The sequence below is a fragment of the Etheostoma cragini genome, chromosome 23, assembly GCF_013103735.1.
Source record: "Etheostoma cragini isolate CJK2018 chromosome 23, CSU_Ecrag_1.0, whole genome shotgun sequence".
NCBI classification, from domain to species: domain Eukaryota; kingdom Metazoa; phylum Chordata; class Actinopteri; order Perciformes; family Percidae; genus Etheostoma; species Etheostoma cragini.
Window position 1 is genome coordinate 14493225 of NC_048429.1, and position 19106 is coordinate 14512330.

Here is a 19106-nt window from a genome sequence, read left to right on the forward strand (position 1 = left end):
CCCCCCCCCCCCCCCCCCCCCCCCACCGCTATAAGCTCAAATAAACATTGGACGCAACCGCGCACACACTATATGCGTATCCAAACACGATCAAATTGACAACACAAAATAACACAACTGCCATAACATTATTCCACAGTAATTTACTCATTACTTTAATTTGAACTTAACCTCACCTAATGAGATGGATGTGCAATATGTTTAGAGCACAGCAAGTCCAATCTTGGTTTAAAGTTGGAGACCGCTACTCGGAGATCATCCTCCACATTCAACCGCGATCTGTATTTATTTTTACGCTACATCAGTGCCGAGAAAGTCTTTTCGCACAAGTAGGCAGTGCCAAACGGCATCAGCACATCCAAAGCCGCCCTAGATTGCTGTGGGTATTCCCTCTCAACTGAAATCCCAAACTCAGGCAGCGTCTTAGAATTACACGATGTCTTCAAGGTTCGGTCGCTTGACAGTTAAACCAATGCGTCCTCCAGCTCGTTTGTCAGAGGATTTGCCCTCGTTTCAAATCAAAAGAGCTGTTCCCTTTTTATTTATTTGCCTGGTTTTATTTTAAATTTAGCCAATAGTTTTATCTTGTGTTAAAAAAAAATCCTGGCTAACATATGCTATTTCTAATCGTTTTTACATTTTTATTTTGTTTCTGGAAATCAACTTGCTCTGGCTCGCGACCCCCCTGTGGGTCCTGACCCCCACTTCTGGAATCACTGGTTTAAATAACTTAGAATTGTAGTTGACAATGTCCGTTAAGGGCCCACGTATTAAAAAATTGTCAGGTTTAAATCAGGCTCTTTTTGAAAAGCTACATTGACTTGATTTTCTCCTAGCTGATGAATAAAAATAAAAAATGTTATTCAGTTAATTATTCCACATAGAAGTAAAACGTATGATACATAATAAATGAGCCATTAGGAAATCCAGTCAGGACGCAGATTAAAAACCCGAGCAGACCTCCGTAGCTTTTGACCATTGTGGAATTCATGCAAATTGGTGTGGTTAAGCTATTACATATTTAAATATATTAAATTGTAAATTAATGCATTAGGTTGACTCCAACACAAATACTTATAGTGGTTGGAAAAACAGACATCCTGCAAAACAGAGACACAGAAGAACACATTTTGTTTGTAGTTGCTGTTTCCCTCTCCGCATTCCATCAAGATTATCCATATGTGGTGTGCAGTATCTGCATTTATTTAAGATATTACTAAAATAAAATTAATCAGCCTAAAAAGCATAAATCCAGACATCCGATGTCTCTGTAGGTCAGTTTGCCAGCCTAAAAAGTCTCATCCTTATTTTCTTAGTTAAACTACCTGTGTAGTAACTGCTCCCTGCCTTTTTGTAGGACAGTATTGATGGTAAACGCCCTGTTCAATGCAGCACTCGTACATTGATTAGCGTGTTGCATACTGTGCAGACTGAATGTTCTGTGCCTTCGTGAGTAACCCAAATCTATATTAAATTGAGAGCTCAGAAATAATAAGAATGCATGACATTTATATAATTAATCAGTGACATGAAATCTCCAGTAGCATTTGATTTAAACTAATTATGACGATATGCTGGTTGACGCCAAAATAGTTGTAAATTTGCTTCTCTGCTGGCAGTAAAACGCTGTTTTCCTTGTGAATAGAAGAGAGGTGAATCATTAACCAGATGAGCTGTTTCTCTGGTTTTATTGCATTTCTGTCCAAAGACATACAAACAATTGCTGCTCGGCTGTCCTGTGGCAGACAAGAAGCTACAATATCCACCCACAATGGGGCCCTGAATGCTTGTAACGGATTTTGGAAAAAGGATGTTAAAAGAGGTCTTCCACCATTCATCTATGCCATTAAAATTCCCTTCATCTTATTCTTTACACTGCAAAACACAATTGACCTTTTTGTTCCAGTTCTGTCAAATAGCTTGAGACTAAAGGATTATGCAATTACTTTTGTAGCACGCCCTCATCTCTACTCAATATCTTCCCCATTTATTACCAGAGAGGCTGAGTTGGGCTTATAGATTATGCCACTTTGTGCATTCCTTATTTTTTGATGATTCTCTTCAAATCCGCTTAGCAGTTCAAAGGAAGTGAGTAAATTAGGACAGTTTAGTTCTGTGGCTTTGTGCAGCCAGTTTTATCCCAGCTTGAGCATTAATCCTGAACATCTGTATAGCTTTAGCATTTATCCAAGGTACTGGACTAAATCTCTTCCACTGAAGTTTATTGAGGAAAACAAGTATGTTTCATTTCTATAGCACCTTTTAAAAAAAACTAGGTTAGAGTGCTTTACAAAAGATAATAGCGTTAAGAGAACAAAAGACGAGTACAACTTAAACATTACAAAAGAAAATAAGAGGCATCGTAACTCAAAATGGAGCTCATAACTCAAGAACAAAAACATTTGGAAAAGGGAGAAATCTTTGTCTGAGATCTAAAGCACTCCAGAGTTTGCTGACCTGAGTCCCAGGGAGAGACTGTACCACAGCCTGGGACCCGGGAAAGCAAATGCAGAAGTCCCCTCAACCAGGTCACTAATCTACTCTGACGCAAGAGCACTCAAAGCCATACACTGTCGATGAGGAGGATGATCTTGTATTCAATCTTAATCGGAAGCCAATGAAGTTGCATCAGAACTGGGGTGATGTGAGAGTGAAATGAGGTCTTATTGAGTAGTCTTGCTGCAGAGTTTCAGACTAACTGTATTCGGTTAACAGTGTCATGGCTTAGGCAGGCCTAAAAAGAATTAAAGCAGTTTAAGCAGGAGTCAAAAGTGGAGTTGAGGTTGGCGGCCAATAAAATCGAGGGGTTGGAGGATGTTGGTGGAAACCTGATCCGGGGCGAAAATCAGAGCTTTACTTCTATTGGATTTAATTAAGGAATGCGACATCCAGTTACTAATCAACGTGATGTGAACTAAAGGACAGACACAGGAGAAGGTTGCTTCCAGAGTTCATACGGATTTATTCAACTTTCTTTATTATTGTGACAGATACAGTCACTTTAAATTACTGTGATAAATCTGTTGGAGCAGAACATTCTCTTTTTTCCCATTATTTCTTGAAAGATAAAGCAGATGGAAACATGCTTTTACATATTTGTCTGTCTGAATTATTGGAAGCTCCGTTAGAATTTTTCTTTTCTGTATAAAGTGTTTCTTCACACGCACAGAAGTGACAGCCCTTATTCAAGAAACAGGCAAACAAATTGGTTAAGTACCCAAACCACTTCCTGAACAGGAGGTCAGGTCACTGTTCCAGTCTCTGAGCTTTCCCAGAGTTCCTTTCACCACCGGTCTCTCCCTGGGGTGCGTCTGCATCCCTAACCACCAACAACAAGCCTCTTTGAAATGGCTGGATAGACATAAACCCAATTTTTCACCATATGGAAATTTTTAGGAGTCCCCATCGTGCTGGGGGAAGTATTCAATCTGTCTACTGCCAAATATAAATAGGATCAAGTCAGACATCTTATCGTCTCCTTCCCTTTCCACATCAGATTACATCTCCATTCATATTTATTCTAGGATTTAACCAATACCCTTTTTAAGAAGGGATGTGGGAAGTCTAATGTGAGTACAGTAACAATAACACAAGACAAACGTAAACATGTAATCTCCCATGATTCATGGCGTCCCTGTCTGGGCCAATCAGCATCTAATATTTCACTTTGTGTGAGCTGGGGTGCAGGACAGTTTAGCTTTGTGTAAGGAATGGCTTAACTAGTGTCTTTCTTCGCTGTAATTAGCTACATTGGCTAGCATGTCCTGCCAATTTAGCTTACTACCAACTGTGGTAACTAAGCTTTACTTAAGGCCCAAGATCCTGGTCATTACTGGTACATCCACTGTGTAGAATTCCCCAATGTGTTGAAGTCGGTCTGGATCAGGACTGCTCGATTATGGCAATAAATCATAATCACGATTACTTTGGTCAATGTTGAAATCCCGCGCTTGCTAAGCTAAGCCTCAGCAATTTGATTATCCATGTAACCCAGATGGCAATTGAAAAATATGCAACTTGATGCAGCTTTTTACCATTCAAACTGATTAGAAAATAACAGATGTGAGTAACTTGCAACCATGAGGAACAATATCTTTTCTCAAAACACAAAACCAGTACTTCAAGAAATCTTGCTCTTGTTCTTCTGATGATATTAGTTTGCCAATTATGAACACATGACTCATCACTTTTCTTCCCCATGCCTGTAAACTCATTAGTGACTAAGGTTGGCAGGTGTGTGGTTATTATACACCATTGAAATGAAGGAGATGTGGGGCATATTCAGAGCAACTGCTCCTCTCAGAATATTAAACCAGCTTTCCATTTTTTGCTATGCTTTAATAGCCATTGGCTATGGGATAATTAATAATTAGGCTTATCTTTGGAAACAAATTGCATGCTTTAAATGAACCACCTTTGAGCGTTGAGGGTCTTTGTATGAACCTCCACTAACTGTGAGCCGCCTCTAGTTTTAGCCTGGCAGGCCGCCCAGCATTTAAATCTGTTGTGCAATAAACACATTCTGTGCATGGCAAAATGGCATTTTAGCTGCAGATCGGGTTTGCTGCCTCAAGCCAAGTTCTCATAATAAAGAGAACTGCAAATAAGCCATTAGGTGCATCAGGTACTCTATGAATCTCTAATGCTGAGGGACTTCCTACAATCATGAGCAGTGTAATTAGTTTGGCTGGCAACGTTTGTAAAACAAAGATAATCTTTGCATTGTTCCGAGAGATTGGTAGAAAATGAACAGAGCACTGGAATTTGGGTTAGTTTATACATGTATAATTAAAGACATGTATAATACTGATAGTTACATTTTAAATTGTTTAAATTACTTAGACATTTTGTACACTACCTGTTCAGCACCAAACAGCAGACAGAAATGACGTGTGTGTTCAGGATTACTACTGCATATGTGATAAAGGTTGCTTAAAGCCTTTTTGTGATGATGAATATTTGTTTTGAAATATGATAAATTGACTCAAGTGATGTCACATGGTCTGTTGAATCTAAAGACTGCAAGTTTGAATTGGATGCTCTGCTGTTGTTAGCCAATAAGAGTCCGTACTGAGTCCTCGCTTCTTTTGATAATAACTGCACTAATAGTAATGAAATTATTTCTGTCCTCCTAGTAGTTCCATCACTAGGAAATGAAGTTCCTCACAGGTGATAGACGACATCACATAAGCACATCATAGATTTTCTAATGTATTCTCATGTAACTTGATTTAGCAGTTTACGTTATTTCAGCAGTTTGAGTTTTTAAACTAAATCACTTCTTTCAAATTAAAGGTTTGTGGAGAGGAACAGAGGATCACAACATGTGGTAAACATAGCCAAACGGCATTGAGAAAGAGAACCAACAACAAAAAAACAAAACAAGCACAAATTGAAGCTAACCATGGGAGCTGTGACAAACAACCTCTTTTCGAGCTTAACAAATGCTGATAATTGTGCTGCAGCCAGTTTTTTGCATTGCTGACTCACTCACTTCAAGCTCAAAGTTGTTTGTTCACCCGCTGAAAAGGATTAGTATGCATTCAGCTTTTTAAATTAGCCTCTGCTTGAATACACTTCGCCTTCGCACTAGGGAAATGGATGTCTCTTTATTTGAACACAAGTCACTGTATGTATCAAGTTTTCTTTGAACAACAGTAAAGGTTAGACCAACTCCCCTCCACTTTGGATGAGCTCCATGACCACACAATGGCAGAGAGCGAGAGACAGTCACACTCCTCAGGGCCCCGCGCCGCTGCAAAAATGGGACACCAGGAAGTCTTTTATTTCACATCTCTGAAGATGCAAAAGGACCGAAGATCGCAGTTGTGGGGTTAGAACAGGAAGGGCGTGAGCATTTTAACACCGCATTCATCCCTTTTAATTTAGTCCCTAACAATAGCGTCACGACGCTATTCATCGAGAGCCATCTGTGAGACCGATGAGGGCCGCAATGCTGTTGCAACCACACCTTAGAGAGATCTTCACTGTGATTACACATATGGAGGTGTAGCTCTTTGTAGAAAGAGCAGCTGGGGAATGGGTGAATTACATGTTTTCACCAGGAAGAACCTAGGTATTGTAATTTTTTTTTTTTTTTTTTAAATGGCCTTGTTCACACTGCAGCTACAGGAAACATTGCAGAGTTTAAAAGGAAATGTTCACATCACCTCTGTAGACATATTATCATTTGTGTTAGTTTTTTCAAAAACTGGCTTAGAAAATTATTTCTTGTCCTCTTTCCCCCATACTTAGTTTCCACCAGCGCTTCTAGTAAACTGAACATGTGAAGCTGGGTTGGAAGTAATGTTAAACTCCGTCTATTGTCGTGATGGCAACAATGCTGACCTTTTTATTATTATTATCATTATACTGTATGTGAGGACAGTCTCGACTAGGGCTGAATAATATTGTGTTTTAGCATTGACATTGCTATGTGTGCATGCGCGATAGTTACATCGCAGGACGTTACGATGTTGACGCTAATCCTTTTTTGCTGCTTGATAGAAAAGTAAACTTCCACAGTTCTCCTTTTACATGATTATTACCGTCCGACCCTTCCCCTTTAAGACAGGTAGCCATGTGGGCAACGTGTGTGTGTGAGTGTGACAATAGTCCCACAGGGTTTGTTATGGGAATCTGTGTGTGGAAAAGTACCGTAGGCAGCAGCTGCCGCTGACACAGTGATGCACGTAGTTTTGATGGGTAGTCAGTGTTTTATGTTTGCTGCAAATACAAACTAAATCACCTGATTAATGCAACATAATCACAACGTCTCCTGGCCATTTCCCCCGCAGAAAGCTGCTACCAGCCAGACTAAAGCTAATATAGTTAGCCTATGGGTCCTTCTGTCCAAACTAGCATTACAGTTTGGAGCCTTGAGGCGTGAAACGTAACACTGATCTACCACAGAAGTCTGTGTCTGATCTAACGTCATTTACACTGATTTAATTGTTCTTGGATTGTTTATTATATGAATACAATGGTGTCATGCTAGTCAACCAGCGTATTTTTACCTAATTTCCCTCTTCAAAATCACCACTTGCTTTGGTGTTTGTAAAGCATTACAGTTTAACAAAGAATGGTTCACATTAGAAAAGATCCTTTTTTATTTTTGTCATCTATGTAGATGCCCACCCCTACAAAATCACCGCAGTAGTCGAGAATGATTTATTTACAAACAGAGCTATTTATGTCATCTTTTAAAAATTACTTTTTCTTTTTTCATATCGCAATATAAATCGCAGGGGGAAAAAACATCGCAATGTAAGATTTTTCCAATATTGTGCAGGCCTAATCTTGACTAATTCTGGTCTTCTGCAGGATTGTGAGGTTATGAGTGTGAGTATGAGTCTGCGTAGGCTGTGACAACGTGCCAACACTCACTAATACTGAAAGGTTGTTCAAAGGAATCTCTTAATCTTGTAATGCCTTCCAGAAGACATGAATGAATGTATGCAGAGTAAAGCTTAAAACTGAAGTTTGGAAAGCAAAAAGCGTTTGAGCAGTGTTGGACAAATCAAATATCGCTGGAAGTGTCCCTGAATATTAAATGTTGACCTGGGCCTTGCCTGATGATCCGCCTTCAGAAGCAAATAAAACAAATACTTAATGGCTCTATTATGACTTTTTAAAACTGCTGCTGATGCGCAGTGAGTAAGGTTATTAAAAGCAAGGTGGTAAATAACCAGCGATGACTCACACATTGGACCAGTACACGGGTGGGGAACTGACAATATGTGGGAGCTGAGAAGAGTCGAAAGGTGTGCTCTTAAAATAATTCCGTAGAAGAAATAAACAGGACCACTCATGAAGCCCACCTTCCTGTGACACAATCATTCCCCTTTATGGGTACGCTGCGTCTTTGTTTGTGTCAAGGGCAGTCTGATTAATTTGCTGATATTTATACTGTCTAGAGGCACAGAAAATTGGCTACCAGCGACTCCACACCAGAGATACATCCTTTCTTCAGTTAAGCCTGTATGTGCCAGGTGAATAGAAACACTGTGGGGAGGTTTGGAAAATGAAACAGGCAGATGGCCTTTAGAGAGCTCAAAGAGATAATGTGAATGGCAAAGGCACCCTGGTCTTTTCTAAGGACGAAAGAAAGCTTGGGCAGCAGATGCGGCGTTTAGGAGAGGAGGAGGAAGTGGAGGAGGAGGGAGAAAGATGAGCACAGTGTGGGCACGCAGACGGAGTTCAGGTTATCTGACAGTGTATGGAAGCCTCTGAGCTGTATGCTGCAGTGTTGCGTCTACCTGCCATTCAAAAAGTGCTGCTCTGTTGTTGACTATTGTTGTAGTTGAAATAAAAAAAAAAAACAATAGAAGGCAGGATTAGCTGGTAGACTCCTTTTTAAACAAGGGGCACTTGTGGAATACCTGCAGAACGGAGACATGAAAGTATTTCTTTTTGAGATAATGGTGAACTAGTGTGTGTTGTAGTGTTTTGCCATTGAGAAGGAGCTAGCATGCTACAGTTAGCCACCTCGTCTAGGCTAGTGACGTAGAAAGCCCGGAGACTGAAGGCAGAGGTCATTCACAAAACTGTATCTCACTGTATCTTTTTTCCAAGTTTGTATGCGTGTGGAAGCACCAGAGACACAAAATATCACCCCAAATGTCAGAATTAGTGTTTTTTTGTTTGTTTGTTTTTTTCATAATATGGGCACTTTAAAATGTTACTGTCAATTTATCTCCACCGATCTAACTTTGCTCACTTTGAAGCATGCCTGAGCCTGTCTGTGTGTTACAGCAGTGAAGTACATGCAGATGAATGGCTGCATGTACTGCACTGCGTACTTGAGTAGAGAGATTGAAATCTGAGTTGAGCGCTTGCTCTGGAACATTGCTGGCTGTTTGAGGTGGATTAACACAGACTAAACAGTCAAATTTAAATGTGAATAATGTCGGTTGAAAACTTTGCTTTATGTCTGAAAACAGCCTAATTGTCTCCTTCTGTGCTAGCTACATGAAAAACATACAACTACGGTGAAAAGCTATTTTATTATTGCTTTGACTTCTTCAGTCAGTTCCAGTACGCCAAAAATAGCGTTCACGTTAGGGCTGGACAATATTGTGTTTTAGTTTTGACATCGCGCCTTTTGCATGCACAATAGTCACATCGCAGGACGTTGCGATGTTGACATAATCCTTTTTTGCTGCTTGAAAAGTAAACTTCCACCGTTCTCCTTTTACATGATTCTTACCGTCCGATCCTCCCCCTTTAAGACAGGTAGCCATGTGGACAGCGTGTGTATGTGATGTTAGTCCGATGGGGTTTATTATGGGAAATGAGGCTCTCCGTGTGTAGAAAAGTACCGTATAATCACGTCTCCAGGCCATTTCCCCCCGCGGAAAGCTTCTACCAGCCAGGCTAAAGCTAATATAGTTAGCCTAAAGAAACAAGCAGGAAGCTGCTACCATCCAGGCTAAAGCTAATATAGTTTGCTTAAGGAAACAAGGGGTCCGTCCATCCCCAACTAACGTTAGGAGCCGCGAGGCTGGAAACATAGCACTAATCTACTACAGAAGTCTGTGTCTGATCTAACGTAATTTCCACTGATTTAATTGTTCTTGTTCTTTTTTCATATCTCAATATATATCGCAGGGGGAAAAAATATTGCAATGTAAGATTTTCCCAATATCGTGCAGGCCTAGTTCACTTTGACACAATTTTTTTGCATAAATATATAACAAAGTAAGAATTATCGTTGTGGTCTGTCAGACACACCACAAGCCATCCAAGGCTTTAAAAACACCTTCTGAAGTTATTGTCCTTGACGTTTCTTTCTCTGTGCCAGTTTTCAGTATTACAGGCAGCTTACATAAAACTCTGAACACTTGTGTGAAGAATTAATAACTTACAACTTCTATCTCGCTTCAGAGGTTTCCTGTCTTTTCACTGGTAGATTTCCCTCCCATCCCATCCTGAAAATACTTTACCAAAGCAGTTTCCTTTCCTTGCCTGTCACTAAAATTACACCCACCTACAGCAGCACAAAATAGCCCTGAAACTAGTTCTTTTAGCACTAAAGCCACATCAATTTATCTTCCATAAAAATCATGTTCAACTTCACAATCTTGTGTTCTATATTAACACACGTGGCCCTGGTCTTTAAGTCTTTAAGTTAAAGTTATAGTTTGGATATTTAAAAGTGCAAAAAAAGTAAATTGCCTATAATGTACATATCCATAGTTAGTATTAGCTACAGTAGATGGTGGCACTCTTGATACATCTGGCTTTCTGAACTGGTTGCAGTGCCACCAGAGTTCCACTGGGGGTGATCGCAGCCAAGTGCAGAATGAATGGTGTTCTACGGTAGCCTGACAATCCAGACCCACATCAAGATGTTTGGGAACTCCCCATTGGCAGGGCTCAAATTCCCTCTGCATTGCAATAGAAAACCAGAGCAACGCTAGTTGAGAGATTAACCTTTTACCATATCCGGTCGACAAAACTCCAAACACATCTTCCTTTTTTCAGAATGACTTCAGAGCTTAACTCCAAGTCTTGCAGAGTCGCGGAGTCAGGTATGGCTCTCATGCCTCCCGTCTCATGCCCTCTCGGCTACGCGGAAACCGTCGCAACCTCACGTTAAGCCCGCTCACCGACTCTATACACAATGTGATTGGCCTGACCAGAATTTGTTTTTTCCAGTACATAATCCAACGAAGAATTGCTAGACAGACCCTGGCTGCAAATTAAATTTCCTGCCGCTAGGGTGGGTCTAGATTTCTAGGCTAGTTTTACGGAGCTATAGCCCTCAAAATCCTAAGGATATAAATTATTTTTGTCTAGTAATTTGAATGTTGCATAACAAAATACACACTGCTGGGAGTTTTAAAAGTGGCTATTTTTGTTCCAAAAAGCCTTTTTAAAAACGTCACTGACGTCAAACATATCATACAGCCGGAGATACTGCTTTTCGGCAAATTCTGAGTCCCTTCCTTTGTTCTCTCGAGGAATTGACAACACAGATGACAAGTTAGGCTCTCCCTGTCAATACCCGGCTAGAAAGAGGTTTGCTAATATTTTTGAAGACCACGACGAAATATTCACTCAGACATTCTGGCTATGCTTGGGATGCCGTCAAGCGGGATCTCCAGGTCGTAACCAGACCTTCACTGACCAATCAGCAATTATTAGCCGAATGCTAGCGTGTTATGGGCAACAATGACTCAACCTATAAGAAATCGAAAGGACATAAGTACTAGTTCATTTAATTTCTGACCTATAATTCATGTTGAACTTTCACAAACTACAATTAAATCTGTGATTTCTCAGCAGCAATCAGGCGTCTAGCTCCATAGAGTCCCATTTGTTTGGCACTCGCCTGCGATCACTCCCAGTGGACTCTTGAACTGCAACCAAATGCGGTACAATGGGGCTTTCCGTAGACGGGCTTTGATGGCGGTCAGCACGTCCCCAGATTGAAGAAGCTGCCAAGAGTATCTTCACGAAAGCAAAGCAATGTACTGCTTTGGACGGGGCCAGCAGCCAAACATATTTTAGCCACCTAAAAATAACACCCACCTATCAACCAAAAACAATATCAGTTTAAGTGCATGCTATGTTTAAAATCTTTTCACCGCTTTACTTTGGTGTCAGACAGCCCTTCAAACTATACCTTTTTAAGTAAATGCAACACACTCAAGAACACAAAAGTCACTGAGCATTGACATCACTCCAGTCGCTTTAAAAGCCACTTGTGAACCTTCTTGGCTCTTATCTAAAAGAGTAAAATCTACTTCTGACAAACTGATTTAAAGCACTTGTGGTGTAGCATAATGTATTCAATGAGTCAGAGGGTTTGGCTGCTCATCGGGTCTGACGCGCAGAACGTAATTAGGGGAGTCAAACAGCCAGCCAACTTCAGAGCTGAGGGCTCTCTCAGCTGTCAGAGGCCAAAGATGTGCAGCTTGATAAGCATCTGTCCCCGAGCCTCTGCCTTCTACTGATTGCTCGGTGGTGCAGAGAACGAGGATCTTAGCACAGAAAGCCTGAAGGATGTTATGGAATTTCTTTCCAGGACTTTAATTTCCTCTAGCAGACATTATAGGAAGATGATTTTGGAAACACCATAATCACTGTAACACTGATCTGAGTGTCAAAGATTGGCTTGGCCATCTTTCAGTAGGAAGTCTGTTTCAGAGTCATTAGCATGAGCTCACAACCATTTAGAGACCTGCTGTTGTCTTGTCTTTTTTGTAGACTGTATAACATTAAAATTATTTAGAGTTCCACATACAATGTAGTTTTGTACAATTTTAGAATCTTAAAATGAGGAAAAAAATCAGCATGACTTGGTCAGCATCTGTGGAAGGTCCACCCCTCCTGAGATAATGTCCTATCCTGTGTGTGTGATTTGTGAGGAATTTGGATACCTCTAACACTGAACATTGCGAAAATGTATGCAAAATTGAAAATCAATTGCTGACATTGGGAGAAACTCGTAAGTGGAAACTAAGATGCTCCTTTGTATATTTGCACCTTGGGGATTTCTCGACATGATCTGTTGGTCGGGGGGAGGGGAGGAATTGGATTTCATCTACAAGACAAAAAAAACACAGCCTCATTGGTACCTTAGCTACCTCGAATACTGTAGATTCCTCAGCCAGAACTGACTGATAATCCAAGACATTTTCATAATAATGTCTTATTTCTTAATAACTGCCGTGACAAAGCAGTGACTCATCAACAGAAAAAATGCAAATAAGGAGTGCGGAGGTAAATTGAAAGTAATGTTTCCCCGCAGCAACGGATTAGATAGAAGTGACATGACTTACATCTTTTTATGTGATGAAGAGGGGAAAAAAGGCAGACACAACTGGTGCTTCTGTCACTTCACTTGTTGCTTTTATGGCAAAGGAATATAAATTCTCTTTATTTTCATCCTGTATAAAAATCAAAAGTATCTTTCAGATTTAATTTCAGGCAGAGATCAGCTTTCACAGTTTCTTCAGTAAGAAGTAGAGGGCAGAATAGCTACAGTAGGATAAAAAAAAAAAAAAGAGATGTTTAGCATTACACAGTCCAACACAGAAGCTGTCAGTCTGTGCGGTGTTTGTTTTTGTGGCTTGGCCCTGCCTGACTGCCCTCTAAATGACTGTTTACATCATGCTTCAGACCGACAAGTCCATTAGGCAGATTCATGCTCCCTTCCTGGCGTTGGAGGCGGTAAACAGTAGTAACTCTGAGTTGGACACATGTTTGCCAACCCTTTTTTTGTTGTTGTTCTGCTTTATGGCTGTCAGACAGGCTGAGTGGAGGAGGTGGAATGTTTAAAGAGCGACGAGACCAGAGGTTTTACGAGCCGGCTCTTTGCTCCGCATGAAGTTAATATCCAAAAAGAACAGATTTTAAAGCCCACTATTTACTATGTGAATGTGTGCCAATTGTTTTACAGCAATACATAGCCAGATTGTATTCATATAATATGATAAAAGCAAGGTAGTAACTAACATTTTGTCAGTTTTTATTAGTACTGACGTTAAGTTCATACTTCATTAAAGGTCTCATGACATGCTCTTTGAATGCTTTTGTATAGTTAGTTATAGAATTGTCCCTTAATACTGTATCTGAAGTCTCTTTCCCAAATTCAGCCTTGGTGCAGAATTACAGCCACTAGAGCCAGTCCCACAATGAGTTCTCCTTAGTATGTGCAATCTCTCAGTCTGTAGCTTCTGAGGAGGGGGGGTGAGCAAGGTGGAGGCTGGGGGTCTGGCCTTGACCAACTGCCCCTTTGCTTGTTTGAAAGCCATGATGTCTCTCTCTCACGGCCAGGCCAAATTCTCAAAGCAGAGAAAGGGGAGGTAACCTTGCCCCTTATGACCTCATAAGAAGAGATTCCTGATCGGCCCATTGGAGCTTTCATTTTCTCAAAGGCAGAGCAGGATTTACACCTATTGGCATTTCTAGCCACTGGGGGGCCATAGGCAGGCTGGGGGAACGCATAATAATGTTTTTAAAAAAAACTTTCTCATGCAATATTTGCTATAGTTTAATGCATTCAACCTGTTGGTAGGACCTGATGGACACATAATGTTTCACTGAGTAATGTTAAATGTACACGACTTTGTCTTCAGTTCATTGCCTATTTACAACCCCGGAAGACACTGAGCTACATTAGCATTCAGTTGGAGTAGTGTCTCTATCCTTCTCATGACTGTAAGCCCCATATTCATTCTCCCTGCTTTGGTCTCTACCAACTCCTGAGGGAAATATCTGTCTCTCAGCTGCTAATTGCTCCACTATATTTACCAGATGGTCACTAACGTTGTCGGCATTCTGTTTGGTAGTGTACAGCAGGCTAAGAGTGGATCAAAATAGAGAAGTTACTAGACAGGATCAAATTTGGGTGGGAAAGTGAACGAGCAGCTCTTGTCCCTGCCTCGTTACCACCACTTGACCCAAAAAAATCTGACTGTGGTTGTACTGGACAAATGTGTAACTTTGTGAATGTGACCGGTTGTCGTTACAAATGACCATTTGTTCTCCATCAGCTTACCTGGATAAATAAAATAAAACAAACCTCATCTGAAAGACGCTAAAACTCTTCGAAGAGCAGGGGGAGTTTTTGAGTCTGGATCGCTGCAGTCCAGAAGCACTAGTGAATGTTCTAGTTTCCTCAGATGCGTTAATAATAAAATTGTTACAGATATGGTCATTTGAGTATTCACTCAACTTACTCCTCAAAACCTCGCCAGTGCTACTTTATTTACTGGGATCAGCTCATTGTGGGTGGGTGCTTGTGTACGTGTGTGTGTGTTTAGCAGGGACCAAGTTGGAGATACAGTAATTGGACAAATTTATCTTATTTCCTAACCCCAGTTTCCCTCCGCTGAGTCAATAAACTAAAACGGTGAAAGTGCCAGGACAACCAACTTGAGTTAATACACTCTGCTCTTTATTAGGGCTGGATGGCTCTGCAGGAGTCCAGGTCAGACCATCACAAAGGACCCAGTAAACTTCCAAACAACGCCAAGACACCCAGCAGGTCTGCTCCTGCTTGTTAGGAAATCCTTGTTTTCAGCCAGCTAGGCAGCAAGCGGCTTCTGGATGTGACTGATCACCGCTAAAGCACAAATACTTTAAAGTCCAACTAAAATAAGAAACATTAACATCAAATGAACACCATGTCAGGTGCCCACCTACTGCTGTCCAAAGTTTTGTTATAAATAGCGCAATAGATTTCACCAGTTAGTGTTGTTTAGATCCAATACTGGTGGTTTTATGATAACACTGACAAGTTTGGAAACAATAAAGAACCCTGGAAAAAGATGGCCAGGTTTTTGCTGCCAGGGGGGAGTTGTCTCTGACACAGCATATAATGCAGATCATTGTGTGGGATGGATGTGATCTATAGGATGCTAAAAGAGCATAGAGCACTGGGGTATAGAGGGCAATGTCTGTCTGACAGGATGATCGGTTGGGCTTTGTGTTAGGTGGTAATTAGCAATTGTTGGCATGCTAGGTTAAGGTGGTGAACATGGAAAACACTATACCTACTCAACATGAGCATGTTAGCATTGTCATTGTATGCATAAAGGCATGCTTACGGTAGCTCAATGCACCGTTGTGTCTATGGCAAGTTCCCACTACAGGACTTCAGCCTTCATTATACGCTCACATGAAGTTTGGGCAAATTAACATTGGCTTGGCGCTTATGTGCAGGCGCTCAGTATATCTTGAGATGTCAGCAGTTAACCATAGTACTCATAAATCGACCATTGTTTAGAATGCCAAAACAAAGAAAGCAGTAACGGACATCCGGCTAAAAATGAGGGACGTCCGGTAGATTTCCCGGTGGCACCTGAACGATCACAGAAAGGAAACGTCGAAACGTTGCTTATTTCAAAAGAAATGTTTAATATCACCTAGACAAAGTGGTCCACTTTCAGATACAGATCTACTGTAGCAGCCATTAAGTATCTTGCTCAAGCCAAGGACACGTCAGCTGGGTTAGGTAGGTGGTATGTTGAACTGTGGCCCTCTGTTTAAAATAGGCATATAGTATCTTTAGCTGAAATGAAAGTACAGCTAATACAGATTTATCAACCACAAAAGAGTGACTCCAACACACCAGAAAGGTCAAACAAAAAAAAAATTCCCTCTCCGTCACATAGTGCATGAAGTGGGAGTGTGAGGCCTGATGGTTGTCCATTGAGGAAAAAGCTGATTCATAAGCAACCGTGGGCTTCCGCTAAAGGACTATGTTTAGACGAGAGCCGTTCATTGTTAAAGGGATCACCAGAGCTACATGTAGCGTCAGATGTGACAACAATGGCATTAAAACAAGCATTCCACTGACGGGGGAGGATCAGGCAACTGTAGAGCTGAATGAATTAACTGTCCACGTGAAAAGGGAGGTGGTATGGAGACAATTTTTTACCAGGCAGATAGACTGTGGTGAACATGCTCTTGCAAGTTCAAATGTATCAAGGATCACTTCAGTGCTTTTAAAGTGTGTGTGTGTGTGTGTGTGTGTGTGTGTGTGTGTGTGTGTGTCATACAGAACAATAATCTAAACTGCTTTTGCTAGTTTAGCAGCTAAATTAGCAGCCATAGAACAGGAAATCACAGTAAAAACAGAATAAAAACAGAAAAAATGCCAGCAGTGGTGATAGATCAGGGCTGCTTCCCAAGTCTCTTATTTGATTTATCCTCGCTCCTTGGCTGAACCAGAAGTCATTTGGGAATCCCGTGTCAAAGCTCTTATTTCTGCCTCAAGAAACAAGGAGGGCTCTCTGATGAGCGAGGAAACGCAAGAGCAGCCAAAACCGTGCCGCTGAAAGCCGTTGCTAACTCCGCCCAAACAGCTGAAAAATTCATGTGATGCTTTAGAGGAAAGGACGTCTCACCCCTCTAAAACAAATTTCCTTGTTTCCTCTCTCCTAACATCGGGGACATCACCAGGCTTTAAGGCGGGGGGGGGGCTTAGCCCCGAGGCGATGCAAAACTTCCCCTTGCAAAATCTTACTTAAAAACTGTGTTAGCAACATGTCTGCCTCTCCCACTCCTAAAGTAAAACACACTACTCCAGTCAGGCATGATACGCTGAACTAGCTTGTTGCAATATGGTTGACAAGGATCCTAATTAAAGTACTGTATGTCTGAATTTATTAACCTATTAGCGAGATGACTAAGTTCTAGTCTGTCAGTCTGTCTGTATGCTAATGTCTAGTCTACATTTAGGCACCATCTACATACTTTATAAAAATGTATTACAGCAAAAGAATGCAGACAGTTAAGTTGGTCAAAATATAGCACATACAATAAGTATCCTGAAATAATTTAGTTTAGGCTATGCCTTGTTGCCTAGATCTGCCAACAAATGCATGTTAGAAGAAAACAAAACACCCCCCACTTTTTTTTTAGCCCTGGAGACCACTACTGACCTCATTCAAGCCGCCTCCCTCAGAATCAGCTGCCATGCCAAACTCCTGCTTCTCTCTCTCGCTCTCGCTCTCTCTCTCTCGCTGGCTCTCTCTCTCTCTCTCTCTCTTGCTCTCTCTAAGGATATACTGATAGAATAGCATTAACAGTGACACTATTAGCTGTTGTTGGCAAAGGTACTGAGATTGTTTTAATAGAGAGACAAGGCTATATTAATGGTAAAGAATAGAGAGCTTGGGATACCTTGCTAGGAGAGCCATTTCTTGTTCTTCACTCGTTTACACTAGCTAGACTATTGTTTTCTATAGCCAACTAAAATATTCCTTTATCTTTACCTCAAGTAAATTTAGCTAAAGTGAAGCAAATAAAAACTTATAATTTCACTCTGTATCAGTTACTGTGTGTGCAGTAGCAAGTCCAGACCAAAGATTTGCGACGAGAGAGAAATCCTGCAGCTACTTACTGCAACACAGCGGCCTGCAGCATTCTGAAAGCTGCCAGTTTAAACCGATGAAAAGAGATTTCAGTGTATCATCTTCACAGGCATTGACTCTTTGTACTTCTGTCTAACTTTCGACTTTCCGTCTTTTTTTGTAGCTTGATATATTATTTGTTTGTAATTATGAATTTGGATAACTTAAATTATAGTGAGATACTTGCTACAGTTGCATTTTGAGTGATAAATCGGCAAAACATTTTATCTCTCTGTTTACTGCTTTGTTTAATACTCTCTCTCTCTCTTCAGTAACTCTCTACCTCGCTCGTCCACAGACTGTTGTGCAAGCGGCCGCTCGTCAGCCTGTCTCTAAAACACCGTCATTTCGACCAGTTGACAGTTTATGAAATAAAACAGACTGCAGTGTGCGACGACATCAACCGATGGATGGTGAAGGAAGATTGATTCCACGTAGGCTAGTGAGTAATACATAATGCACTGGATAAAAAAAAAAGAAAAAGATTTTACCCTATTATTTGGGTTGGCTTAGGAATATTTTTGGGTAGTTTCAACCCTGAAGTTACCAGACTTTTCTAGCTGTTCTATTAATTAGCTTTACCCACTAAGTCATGAAATCCTTTCTGGAGAATATTTATCAAAAATATTGTTGTGTAAATAAGATTTTGTTAAAGCACCAATAGCTAACCACACAATATCATCGCAATATCAACATTGAGGTATTTGGTCAAGAATAACGTGATATTTGATTTTCTCGATATTGCCCAGCCTTACTTCAATGCCTGTTTTCTTAATATTTCAGACGTGCATGTCACACCGCGTCAGCCTCACTGTCATGTTTAACAAGCATACTCCTTTCAGCTGAAGGTTATGAACTCTGCAATCATTATTCATTTCAGTACAGTACTTGACCTGACCTCCTGAGGCATTTTAATGGCCTCCTTGTACATGGAAGAGCTCCCGAAGCATGTTTTCCAACAGCTGATTGCTACACACAAGCAGTTTGTCTTGATTTGCAGCCAGCAGGAAGTCTGTGGTCTGCGATATTGTGTTAGCTACTGAAAAAAACCTACAGCTGAGGCCGAGCTGCCGCAGCTTATAGAGGAATACTGAAACCCAATGATAATGGCTCAACTGACTTATCTGTGGGAGTGAAGGTAATTCAGTCCGACCAAAGACAAGCTACTGTGATGCTAAATATGCAAAGAAACTGTGTGAGGAGAATTGTGGCGAGTGTAAAAAATGCTGAAAAGAT

The 19106-nt window shown here is 40.9% G+C and overlaps 1 protein-coding gene and 1 long non-coding RNA gene across 5 annotated transcripts in view; one reads left to right on the forward strand and one right to left on the reverse strand.

Moving 5' to 3' along the window:
• rerg (RAS-like, estrogen-regulated, growth inhibitor) overlaps nucleotides 1-19106 on the reverse strand; it is a 48003-nt gene that overhangs the window by 19343 nt on the left and 9554 nt on the right. The window lies entirely within an intron of this gene.
• Nucleotides 10604-18843, forward strand: LOC117938712. The gene is made up of 3 exons (XR_004655471.1): nucleotides 10604-10745; nucleotides 13275-13281; nucleotides 18833-18843. It is a non-coding gene; the product is annotated as an uncharacterized LOC117938712 (long non-coding RNA).